Here is a 13,164-nt window from a genome sequence, read left to right as displayed (position 1 = left end):
AAAATCTGATGAAATTTCTTTAAAATCCTTTTCCAATCTTTGCAAATATTTTGAAACCCCCTGAAATATTTTGAAATCTTTCGAAATTTCGTTAAGATCCTTTGAAATCCTTGCAAATCTTTTGAATTCTGATGAAATCTCTTTAAATTTAATCAAATCTTTGAATTCCCTTTGAATTTTTTTGAAACCTTACCAACTAGTATGAATTCCTGTGAAATCTGATGAAATCCCTTTAAATCCATTGAAATCCCTTTAAAAACCTTTGAAATCTTTGTGAAATCGATGAAATCTTCGAAATCTGTTTAAAATACCTCTAAAAATCTTTAAAATATTTGCAAATCTTTTTAAATCTCTTTAAATCCGTTGAAATCTTTTTGAAATCTTGTCAAATCCCCTGAAATACTTTGATTTATTTTGAAATCCCTTTAAAATCATTTGAAATCCATTAAAATCTTTTGAAATAATGAAATTCCTTTAAATTCTTTAAAATCCTTTCGAAGTATTTTCAAATCTTTTGAAATCTTTCGAAATTCCTTTAAATTCTTTGAAATCTTTGCAAATCTTGGAGAATTTGATGAAATTTTGGAAATACTTTAAAAATATTTGAAAATCTGATGAAATTTCTTTAAAATCCTTTTCCAATCTTTGCAAATATTTTGAAACCCTCTGAAATATTTTGAAATCTTTTGAAATTTCTTCAAGATCCTTTGAAATCCTTGCAAATCTTTTGAATTCTGATGAAATCTCTTTAAATTTATTCAAATCTTTGAAATACCTTTAAACTTTGTTTGAAATCTTTCAGAATATTTTGAATTCCTCTGAAATCCCTTTAAATGTATTGAAATTTTCGAAATCCTTTTAAAATCTTTCGAAATTACTTAAAAAACCTTTTTGAAATCTTTGAAAATCTTTGTGAATTGGATGAAATCTTCGAAATCAGTCTCTAAAATACCTCTAAAATTCTTTTAAAATCTTTGCAAATCTTTTGGAATCGGATGAAATGTTCGAAATCTTCTTCAAGTCTTTTGAAATCCCCTGAAATGTTTTGAATTATTTTGAAATCCCTTTAAAATCATTTGAAATCCTTTAAAATCTTTTGAAATCCTTTAAAATCTTTTGAAATCTGATGAAATTCCTTTAAATTCTTTGAAATCCTTTCGAAGTGTTTTCAAATCTTTTGAAATCTTTAGAAATTCCTTTAAATTCTTTAAAATCTTTGCAAATCATGGAGAATTTGATGACATTTTGGAAATACTTTTAAAATATTTGAAAATTTGATGAGATCTCTCTAAAATTCTTTTCCAATCTTTGCAAATATTTTGAAACCCCCTGAAATATTTTGAAATGTTTCGAAATGTCTTTAAAATTCTTTGAAATCCTTGCAAATCTTTTGAATTCTGATGAAATCTCTTTAAATTTATTCAAATCTTTGAAATACCTTTAAACTTTGTTTGAAATCTTTCAGAATATTTTGAATTCCTCTGAAATCCCTTTAAAAACCTTTTTGAAATCTTTGAAAGTCTTTGTAAATTAGAGAAAATTTTCGAAATCTCTTTAAAATACCTCTAAAAATCCTTTTAAAATCTTTGCAAATCTTTTGAAATCTTTCGAAATCGTTTGAAATCTTTTTCAAATCTTTTCAAATTCCCTGAAATATTTTGAGTTATTTTGAAATCCCTTTAAAATCATTGGAAATCTTTTGAAATCTGATGAAATCTGATGAAATCTTTTAAAACTCCTTTAAATCCTTTGGAATCATTGCAAATCTTTTGAAATCGGATGAAATCTTCGAAATCTTGTTCAAAACTTTTGAAATCCCCTGAAATATTTTGAATTATTTTGAAATATTTTGAAATCCATTTAAAATCATTTGAAATCGGATGAAATCTCTTCAGATTTATTGAAATCTTTCAAATGCTTTTAAAATCCTTTCGAAGTATTTGCAAATCTTTTGAAATCTGATCACCCTTTAAAATCACCTTTAAAATATTTGAAAATCTTTTAAAAATTGATCAAATCTATTTAGATCCATTCAAATCTTCGAAATTTTTAGAACATTAAAAATCCTTTGAAATCCTTGTAAATCTTCTGAAATCTCTTTAAATTTATTGAAATCGGTGAAATCTCTTTAAAACCCTTTAAAATATTTTGAAATCTCTCTAAATCCATTGAAATCTTCGAAATCCTTTTCAGATATTTGCACTTTTTTTTTAAATCCCCTGTAATATTTTGGAATCTTTCGAAATCCCTTGGAAATTCTTGCAAATTTTTTGAAAGCTGATGAAATATCTTTAGATTTTTTTTAAATATTCGAAATTCCTTTAAAATTCTTAAAAAATGTTTGCAATTTTTTGGAAATCCCTTCAATTTAAAAAAAATATATATAGTGAGATCTCTTCAAATCTTCGAAATCTCATTAAAATCCCATAATATCAGGGGATATCATGGACCTAAAATCCTTAGAAGTCCTAAAAAATCTGCCTAATTCCTTAAAATCCATCAGAATCCTTTGGAATCATTTAAAATACCCCAAAAAGCTTTGGAAATCTCATTGAACTTCGGTAAATTGACAAAAAATTGATATGTTGAGTAAAAAATATAAAATTTCCTTACATAATTAATGGACATTCCCCAAGAGTTTAAATTAGGCATTCATTTATGTGAAAGACTTTTTGCATCAGAGGGGGCTAACTACCTAATTTTTGTCATAATTCATAAGTAGTTTGAAAAATTGAGATCTCATTTATGCCTTTGAAAAATTGTGAGTTGAAATTTATTGGAATTGTTATTTTTTTTGTCTTGACTGTTACACCTTGGATATTATGCCATAAAATTTATTGTTTCGTTTCGTCGTCCCATGAGTTATCACAAAAAAAAACACATATCTCGTGGAAAAATGACAATTTCTTGCGAATGTTCATGCCAAAAAGAGATTTTAGAATGGCTAAATAGACAAAGAGTAATCGAAAGATTACTGTTTAGTTTTTAAGTTTAATTTCTCGAAAGAACTCGTCTTTTTATTCAGAACTAACCTTACCATTTGAAATTGAGACAATTCATTATAGGGGAAACCTGCCTACATTGGATAATAATTTTTAAAAAATGTTTAAATTAACGATGTCCCAGAGGCGTCTTTTGGACGTCCTGGGGATGCTCTTAAGACGTCCAATGTCAGTATGAACGATATTCCGAGAACGTCCTGTGTCAGCACACTGGGCGGACGTAGGATGTCCTTGGATCGCACCAAGGATGTTTTTCGGATATTCATGTTTTTGTACCCACTGGAATGACGTAGCACGGCCTAGGAGCGTCCCAATGACGTTCTTGGTTTTCTGTCACCTGGGCCGACATAGGACGTTTTTTTGATTTACATAGTTTTGTGTCCACTAAGGTGGAATAGGACTTTCCACGAAAGTTTCAAGGACGTTTTTGGCTTTTTGTCCACTGGGCCGACATAGGATGTTTTTGGGATATTCATGTTTTCATGCCCGCTGGGCTGACACAGGACGTCCTAGCAAAGCCCCGATGACGTTTTTGCCTTTTTGTCCACTGGGCCGACATAGGACGTTTTTGTGATTTACATGGTTTTGCGTCCATTGGGTTAATATAGAGCGTCCTAGCAAAGCCCCAAGGACGGTCTTGGCATTTTGTCCACTGGGCCGACATAGGACGTTTTTGGAATATTCATGTCTTTGTGCCCACTGGGCTGACATAGGGCGTCCTAGGAAAGCCCCAAGGACGTTTTTGGCTTTTTGTCCACTGGGCCGACATAGGACATATTAATTAAATTAATTATTTTTCATATTTTGGTTTGTTTAATTCATAATTATCCACTTTAGGGAGGTTTGTCCCACGTTTGAGAGAGAAAATTGCATTTCATGGTATAGCTCAAGAGGGGGAAAAAAAACAACGAAATATGTAAAGAAAATGAATGAATGTCGTGGTTTGTGGCATGGACTGAGAAGCGAGAAACTTGAGAGATACGAAAAGCCCAATTTCTATGTAAAATGAAGCCATATTGCCATACTGCCTTAGTAGTTAGATAAAAGGTATCATCTTGCGGCTTGAATTGCCGGAAAAAAATGTAGGATGAAGTGTAAGATAGTTCGTAGACGACGCGACGGAAAAATTGTGATGTCGCAAAATTTCTTGGAATTTGCAAGTGTATATAATTCAATAAGGTTAATTATTATAAGATGGGAGCGATTGCCACATACTTTCTAGTTCGTTTCATCAACTTTTTATACTCGACTCATAGTAAATTTAAGATTTGTGGTATCACGATAACGAGTCTTCAATAATTGCAAGATTCAATTCTTGTGCGGTATTTATAAACATTGAGATAAGGGTTATTGTTCAGTTGTACGTTGTTTATTCTTCTCCCTTTTTTTTTTGTTGCAGTGACCAATGTACGCACTGTATGATTACCTTAGTGTATAAAATTAATTAAGAATTGTTATTTCGAGTAGAAAATGAAATTAAAGTCGGATTCGTATTTTTATGAATAAAGCAATTTGAAACAATCGTGAGAACTTGATTTTTTTATTTATTTTATTTTTATTTGATACTCAAATTAATTATTTTCTCATTATTGGCCATGTGTTTAAGTTTATTTGTATTTTTATTTTCCTGTATTTATTATAAACTATTCGATACTTTCTAGTTTTTAATAGGAAATCGCCGAAAAGTTGAGAAATTCGGTAAGTGGCACTTTAAAGAATTCTCATGAATAATAAATTCGATATTTTTTTATTTTAATTATAAATTGTTTTATTCTGTTATAAATTTTACATGACTAAGATTCTGGATTTTAATTAATAATTTTAATTATTTGGTTAAAAATTCAACAATTTTGTTCAACAGACATATTTTTTTGGTTGAAATCTTGTTTTCTTGGGTAGAAAATTAATTTTTTGTAGAAAAATAATATTTAATTGTTGAAAATGCAATTGAAATTTCTCTTTGTTTCTAAATTTCTCTTTTTGGTTAAAAAATGCAACTGCTTGACTAAAAATGTTATTTTTTAGTACAAATGCAACTCTTTGGTTAAAAATTAATCTTCTTACGTTAAGGATACAATTATTATTATTTTTTTTTTAGAATCCATCTATTTTGATAATAAAAATTTAATTTTGTTTGAAAATTGAACTATTTTTTGTTTAATTTATTTTATATAAATTTTTTTTCATTATTCGGCATGTATTTATGTTTATTTGTATTTTTATTTTTCTGTATTTATTATAAACTAGTCGATACTTTTTAGTTTTTAATAGGAAATCGCCGAAAAGTTAGAGATCTTAGGTAAGTGGATCTTTAAATAATTCTCATGAATAATAAATTTGATATTTCTTTATTTTAATTTAAAATTGTTTTATTCTGTTTATAAAAAAATCTTTTATAAATTTTACAAGATGAAGATTCTGGGTTTCAATTAAAAATTTGAAAATTCAACTATTTTGATAATGAAAATTAACTTTTTGTTAAAAATTCAACTTTTTTTTTTGTAGAAAATTGGTCTTTTTAGTTTAAAAATTCATCGGCTTTACTGTAAATTTATTCTTTTTTGGGTGATAATGCAACAGTTTAGTTGAAAATTAAGCAGATAATCACTAATTTATATTTTTTGGTTGACATATTTACTCCTCGTTAAAAATTCGTCTTTTTTTAATGAAAATGGAACTCGAGGTTGGACCAATTTGTAATTTTTTTTTGAAGATTCATCCCTTTGGCTGAAAATTATTTTGTTGTTGTTGTAGAAAATTATTATTTTATTCACTAAAAATGTAACTATTTCAGTTGAAGATTTATCATTATAGTTCCAGAATTAATCTGTTTGATTAAAATTTGTCCTATTTTTTTATACTTCAACTGTCTTCGCTTGAAAGTTTGGATTATTTGTTTTCTTTCTTGACTGAAAAGTCTTCATTTGTTAAACATTGGTCTTTTCAAATGAAAAAAAATCATGATTTTAGTAAAAATTTAGTAAAGTAATTTTCATTTTTTAAATTTAATTTGGATTTTTATGGAAATTTAACTTTTACATTTTTTACTAAAAATTTAATTTTTCAAGTTTTGGCTGAAAATTTATCATTTTGAGTATAAAATTCATCTGTTTTGTTGAAAACCTCTTTTTTTAATAGAAAATAAATCTTCTTGGTTGAAAGTTGGTCCTTTTAGTTTTAAAATTCATACAGGGTAGACACGCTGGGGCTTACATACATAGCGCACTTGTTTGTTACCCGAATTGCACAACAGCAGGGAATAAGCCATTGACAGGGGCATTTTCATATTTGGCGTTTTTAAAGTTGCATTCGGATTGGCCATTCGGCCAAGTTCGTGCATCTTCGGATCAAGTTTATCATAGTTTAAATGGTTGCGTTCGAAACTTCAAATGGATACAAGTGTCAAAAAAATATAGGTTATGTTATGTAGTACTTACAAATAATAAAAGTGTTTCTTTAATAATGAAGTGAGACTTGTGGACTGAAAAGTAAACGTCAATTTTCTTCTGTGCCAATAACATTATGGAATGGCTGCTGAGTGACAAATACTATAAATTGGTAATAATATTGTGCGCTTTTAGTGGGCGAAGAGTTAATTGTGTCTAACGCTTATTTGCAGCGTTTCTGATACAATCCTATCACCAACGAGTCTCTAATTTATTTGAATAGTTGATCAAACAAAATTTTATGATGAGGTCCAGAGAAAACATTATCTAAATTACAAAAAAATCACTAAATATTTTATTGATTAAAGTTCAGGCAAGTTAAGGGCATGTGACACAGCTAAATACCTATATTACCGTCCTCACTTTTTCAGTTCACTGAATGTTTTTTTTAAACCTAAGAACTTTTTTTATAAATAAAATATCGAGCTGAAATTTTGGAAAATGTATTAGAGTACAATAAAGTACGTTTAGGAACTGCATTTTGGTAGGAACTTCACTGAAAATTATTTTATCTTTTTTCTGAACCTCGACATTTTTTGAACGTTTCAACTTTTTTTATACATAAAATATCGGTCTCAAACTTTGAGAAATGCAAGAGCCGAAAGAAAACTACGTTTAAGTACAAAGCTTAATAATAAAAGATGTAAAAAAATATATTTCAACAATCAATTCTAACGGCATCAGCCGGTAACGTTGTACACGAAAATACGAAACCTGGCGGCCACTAGACGAGGCTCTAGAGAGTTCGTATTTTGGTGTACAACGTTACCGGCTGATGCCGTTGGAATTGATTGTTGAAATATATTTTTTTACATCTTTTATCATTAAGCTTTGCACTTAAACGTAGTTTTCTTTCGACTCTTGCATTTCTCAAAGTTTGAGACCGATGTTTAATGTATAAAAAAAGTTCGAACGTTCAAAAAATGTTGAGGTTCAGAAAAAAGATGAAATAATTTTCAGTGAAGTTCCTACAAAAATTCTGTACCTAAACGTACTTTATTGTTCTCTAATACATTTCCCAAAGTTTCAGCTCGATATTTTATTTACAAAAAAAGTTCTTAGGTTCAAAAAAACATTCAGTCAACTGAAAAACTGTGGTCGGTAATATAGGTATTTAGCTGTGTCACATGCCCTTAAATTACCTCGAGATATCTTTTTGATACACCTATATGATAAGAATGACTCAGAATTAATTTTAGGCTGATCAATCCCTAGTCTTGGGATAAGGTCTGGAGCTAACGGGTTTTCAATAATGTTTATTGAAATGAACCAGCTGAAACGTACCAAATCTATCTGCATTTTCTGATGTGAATTTATCTATGATCGATCTGTGAAAAAAACAATGGAAATCAGTTATTAATTTCAGAAATAATGTGTTACTTATTAAAGTTATTATTAAGGAATGATTGTTAAATTATTATTAAGTAATTATTGTTTAAATTATTACTGCCGACACTGTCAGTAATAAACATAGAAAACCACAAAACATTTCTTTGGTGAAGAATTATCAATTGAAAGTATAATAAACATGCCGGGCCCATCTGTCATTATTTCGAGGTTATGGTGGGATTTACCTTTTCACCGAAATCGCTTTAAGTAATTGTATGTAATGTCAATTACAAATTTTTGCATGTAATATTTTATTCACTTTATTCAAAACAAATCCAGTATATTCATAACATACCTTTTTATGCCCCAAATAAGCCTTAAACACAATTAACTCTTCGCCCACTAAAAGCGCACAATATTATTACCAATTTATAGTATTTGTTACTCAGCAGCCATTCCATAATATTATTGGAACAGAAAAAAATTGACTTGTATCCATTTGAAGTTTCGAACGCAACCATGAAAACTATAATAAACTTGATCTTAAGATGCACGGACTTGACCGAATGGCCGATCCGAATGAAACTTTAAAGACGCGAAATATGAAAATGCCCCTGTACAATGGCTTATTCCCTGCTGTTATGCAATTCGGGTAGTAATCAAGTGCGCCATGTATGTAAGCCCCAGCGTGCCCACCATGTACAATCCTTTTCGTAGAAATTAAATCTATTTTTTTGAAATACCAGCTATTGAATTTTTGTTGAGAATTCAACAACTTGGTTAAAATGGTAGAAATTGACCTATTTTGCAGAAAGTTTAATTATTTGGTAAAAAATTTAACTATTTTTGTTTGGAAATTAAAGTTTTTTAATTTAAAATTAGACCATTTTCTTGAAAATTCAATTATTAGGTTCAAAGTTCAAATTTTTAGTTGAAAAATTATCCTTTTTGTTGAAAACCGTTTTTTTGCGGAAAATTTAAATGTTTTTAACCAAAAATTTAACTATTTCAGTTGGAAGATTTATCATTTAGTTTCCAAATTCATATCTTTGATTGAAAGTTGACCTTTCTTTTTTTAACTATTTTACAACAAATTAGACTTCGCTTGAAAGTTTTTGATGATTTTTTTTCTTCCTCGCCTGAAAAATCTTAATTTCTTAAAAAATTGGTCTTTTTAATTGACAAATTCTTAATTTTAGTTAAAATTTTGTTGTTCAAAATTAATTTTTTTTACTGAAAATTTAACTTGTCCGTTTTTAGTTGAAAATTTATCTTTTTCAGTAGAAAACTCATGTACTTTGTTAAAAAATGAATATTTTTTTTGAAAGAAAATTAATCTATCTGCTAGAAAATTTATCTTTTTGATTTTAAAATTCAATTGAATCTTTTTTTTGAAACGGCAACTATTACTTTAATCGATGAGTTTTCATTTTTTTCTTTTTTGAAAATTCGACTTCTCGGGTTGGAAATTCGACTACGTATTTTCAAAAAATTCATTATTTTGTCTCAAAAATTTAATTATTTGGTTAAAAATGCAACTGTTTCTTTTTTTGAGAAGTAATATTTTTTATTATTAATTAGACCATTTAGTTGAAAATTCAATTATTTAGTTCATAGTTTGAAAAAATTCTTATTCGTCTGCTTTGCTTTGAAATTCAAATATTTAGCTAGAATTAAAAATTAAATCTTTATTTGTTTTTTGCTTGAAAATTCGACCATTCGGTTAAACATTCGTCTTTTGGTTTAAAATTTCATCTTTTTGTTTAAACATTGAACTGTTTAGATGATTTTTTTGTAGATTCATCATTTGAGATGAAACTTTACCCCTTTGTTTGCACTTTTTGTTTGTTGGTAGTCAATTATTATCTTTATAATTGGGAATTGAACTATTTAGGTTTAAGATTCTTTACTTTATTTCGAGAATTCATTTATTTGATTGAAAGTTGACTTGTTTTTTTTTTGTTCAATTTAAACATTTTTACAGGAAACTTGACTTTTGAATTAAAAGTTTGGATGCATTTTTTTCTCTTTCTTTTTTGAAAATTTGACTTCTCGGGATGAAAATTCGACTACATATTTTCAAAAAATTCGTTATTTTGTCTTAAAAGTTTAATTATTTGGTTGAAAATGCAACTGTTTCTTTTTTTGAGAATTAATATTTTTTATCATTAATTAGACAATTTAGTTGAAAATTCAATTATTTGGTTCATAGTTTAAAAAAAATGTCGAAGAAAGCTGTAGAGTCTGATTTTTTATTTAGTTTAAAATTTCATTATAAATAAACAGATGTGATGAAAACAATGGCAAATTTCTATATTTTACGTTCCAGTGTTCGTCAACAATAGGAAAATTATTGTAATCACTTAAGTTCCATAGTTTCACATTATTTAAAAATATTCCATCATGTTACAATAAATAAAAAAATATTTGTTTAAAATGTTTTTTATGCCATTTTAATCGATCTTACGTTTTTTAAAGTAATATTGCAAGAAACTTGAAAGGAAACAATATTAGAACTGCATGATAATTCTAGCAACATTCATAATTAGTTGATGAATTTCAAGTTTTTTAAACAAATTTTGTAAACAAAAGCACTATTCTGGCATCTGTCGAGGAAAAAATATTTTTTTTTGTTTCGATTTCAGTCTTAAATTTGAAACTTCATAAAAATATCAGCAAAATTAATAATTAGTTCATAAATTTTATGATTATTCAAACCATTTTAATTAGAAAATGCATTATTCGGGAATTTGATGACGGATTTTTTTCCAATGTCATTCGTTCTAATTGAGAAGCCGATAACAATAATTTGATAAATTTGTTTTCTTTTTCAAACAAATGCATTATTGTGGCATCTCTTAACGGAATAATTAGTTTTTTTTATTGTTAGTTTTTTCAATTGGAAACTTCATAATAATTTGAGCAACATTCATAAGTAGTTTATAAATTTTATAATTTTTCAAGCAAATTTAATCAAATATAGGGATTATTTGGGCATTGGCCAAGGGAATTTCTTTATCAGTACTTTTAATTGGGAACTTCACGATAATTTTAGAAAAATTCATAATTAGTTGAATAATAGTAAGTCTTATACAAACAAATTTATTTTTGAAATGTATTATTCAGTCATTTGTTTTAGTTCCTAATAAGTTTTATTCTTCGCCATTCTAGTGTTCGTTGAGGTTATGTTTTCGTCAACAAACTTCAAATTTTCCTAAGTTTCAAAAAGCTGTGCCTCGCCGTATTAAGTGAAATGAGAACATTGAAAAATAAACAAAGTTAAAGTAAATAGAATATATTTGTGCTGTGCCAGGATGTCACTGATTTCACTTCTTTATTATAATGCGAGTAAATAAAATGTTGAAAAAAGGTTACATTTCATGGGACATGTAATTCTTCATTTATTGGAGAATTATTGCAAAATTGTACAAATTTATGCCGAAAAATGGTACAGGAAACAGTTTTTACACATTTTTCGTCTTAAATTTGAATTAATTCGTTTATTTTCTCCAGTTTTAATTCAGGCAACACATTCAAATAATATACACATTAGGTGCACGAACACATGGATACGCTTTAGTTTGCCACTTCCTTGTAGATTGTGCTAGTGTCAAAAAATCAAAATTAATCAAAAAATGTTGAGTGTTGTTGAAATTGTCAGAAAGTTCCCAATTAAAAGGACTGAAGTCGAAAAAGAACAAATATTTCCCTCGGCAAATGCCCGAATAATACATTTTTGTTTATTATATTTATTTCAAACAATCACAAAATTTGTCAATAAGTTATGAATTTTTCTGAATTTGTAATAAGATTCCCAATTTAAAAAAAAAACTTACATCGAAAAATATGAATTCTTTTGTCGACAAATTTTTCAATAATGGATTTGTTTATTAAATTTATTTACAATAGTAACAAGCATACTCTTAGGAGAAAGTTTCTTCATCACAATATTTTTTGCATCCAAATGTCTTGAAATAGAACTTAAAAAAACGCAAAATTATTTTCCTTTTTTTTTTACAACAATTTTCATATTATTGATGAGCACCAGGAACGTACAATAGTAAAAAGTGCTATTTTGTTGTTACAGTTGTCTATTAATAAAACCATTGAAAAAATACATTAAAAATCGGGCTCAACGGATTTCTTTGCAATTTAATAAGCTTTTTTCAAATTTTTTTGTCCAAATCGGTAAATATTTGTAGACTTCCTGAGGAAAGTTTCGGATAGGAATTAATTTCGAATCATTCCGAAACAATTCGAATTATTCCGAAATCTGTATCCAAACAAATCCGAAACTATCTAAGCCAATCTGCAAAAATTCTCAATTTCGTTAGATCGAAATCGGTTAACAATTAATCCGGTTCAATCCGAATCAATCCGAGCTCAGATTGATATATGCTTAATTTTAAATCCGAATGAATCCAGTTTAATCCATCCTCGGATTTATTCGGATAGAAAATTTAGCATATATCAATCTGAGTTCGGATTGATTCAGATTTATTCGTGTTGAAAATTTGGTTGAGATTGGAATTTCGGATTGAACCGGATTGAATTCCTCTCCGAAACTTTGAACCGAAAAAAGTTTGTCCCCCCTTGAGGTAACTTTTGTGGACTCGCGCCTGCGCTACTGTATTCAGTGCACACCCTCAAACGACGCGACGGAACGCAAAGGGTTCAATTATCGAGTCCTCGAGGTGAATTGATTAAAATCAAACTGTACTGCACTGTGGATATGAGGATGCAAGAGGGACGAAGGAAGGAAGGCAGGAAGGAAGGTTGAATGGAGAATGGGCAAACATCGTAATTAACGTGCAGCCTTTAAATATGTACACGCGGGGCGCTGGTGTGCGTGTGCGTGCCCCACGCCATAAATGCAGTGGGGATCGAGCCCCACACGCTTCACTACTGATCTCCTGTTGGCTCAGCCGCTTGATTAGCTCCGTCATATTTACATATCATTAGCCGATTGTTTGTACGACTCAATTCTAGATCCTTTCAACATTCTAGTCGAGTACAAACGAACATATTAGGCACTTGCTAATTCGTGCCAAATTTATTAGGCTATCTGGCCCTTTATTGAGCTTTCCTCTAGTTTCAAATCAGTGTATTAATTGAAGAATTAAGGCTAGGATATAATCCCTAATTAAAAAAGAAGACTCTCGAATTTGTTTTTTTATTGAAAAGATTGCAATTCAGGGGCCCTTTTATATTTCTAGAACTTCTTCACGATATTTTAAAAAAGGTCTCTACCCCTTTAAATAATTTTTTTCTCTTTAATTTCACAGAAAAAACTGAGGGTAAGGAACGTTGCAGGTAAACGGTCAAGCAGGGCTAATCATGTTGTGGCTATTCCAAACTGAGTTAAACTTTCCGTGGTGAATGTTTAC

This window comes from Belonocnema kinseyi, chromosome 3 (genome assembly GCF_010883055.1).
Source record: "Belonocnema kinseyi isolate 2016_QV_RU_SX_M_011 chromosome 3, B_treatae_v1, whole genome shotgun sequence".
Lineage (NCBI taxonomy): Eukaryota > Metazoa > Arthropoda > Insecta > Hymenoptera > Cynipidae > Belonocnema > Belonocnema kinseyi.
This window is presented reverse-complemented; position numbering follows the sequence as displayed.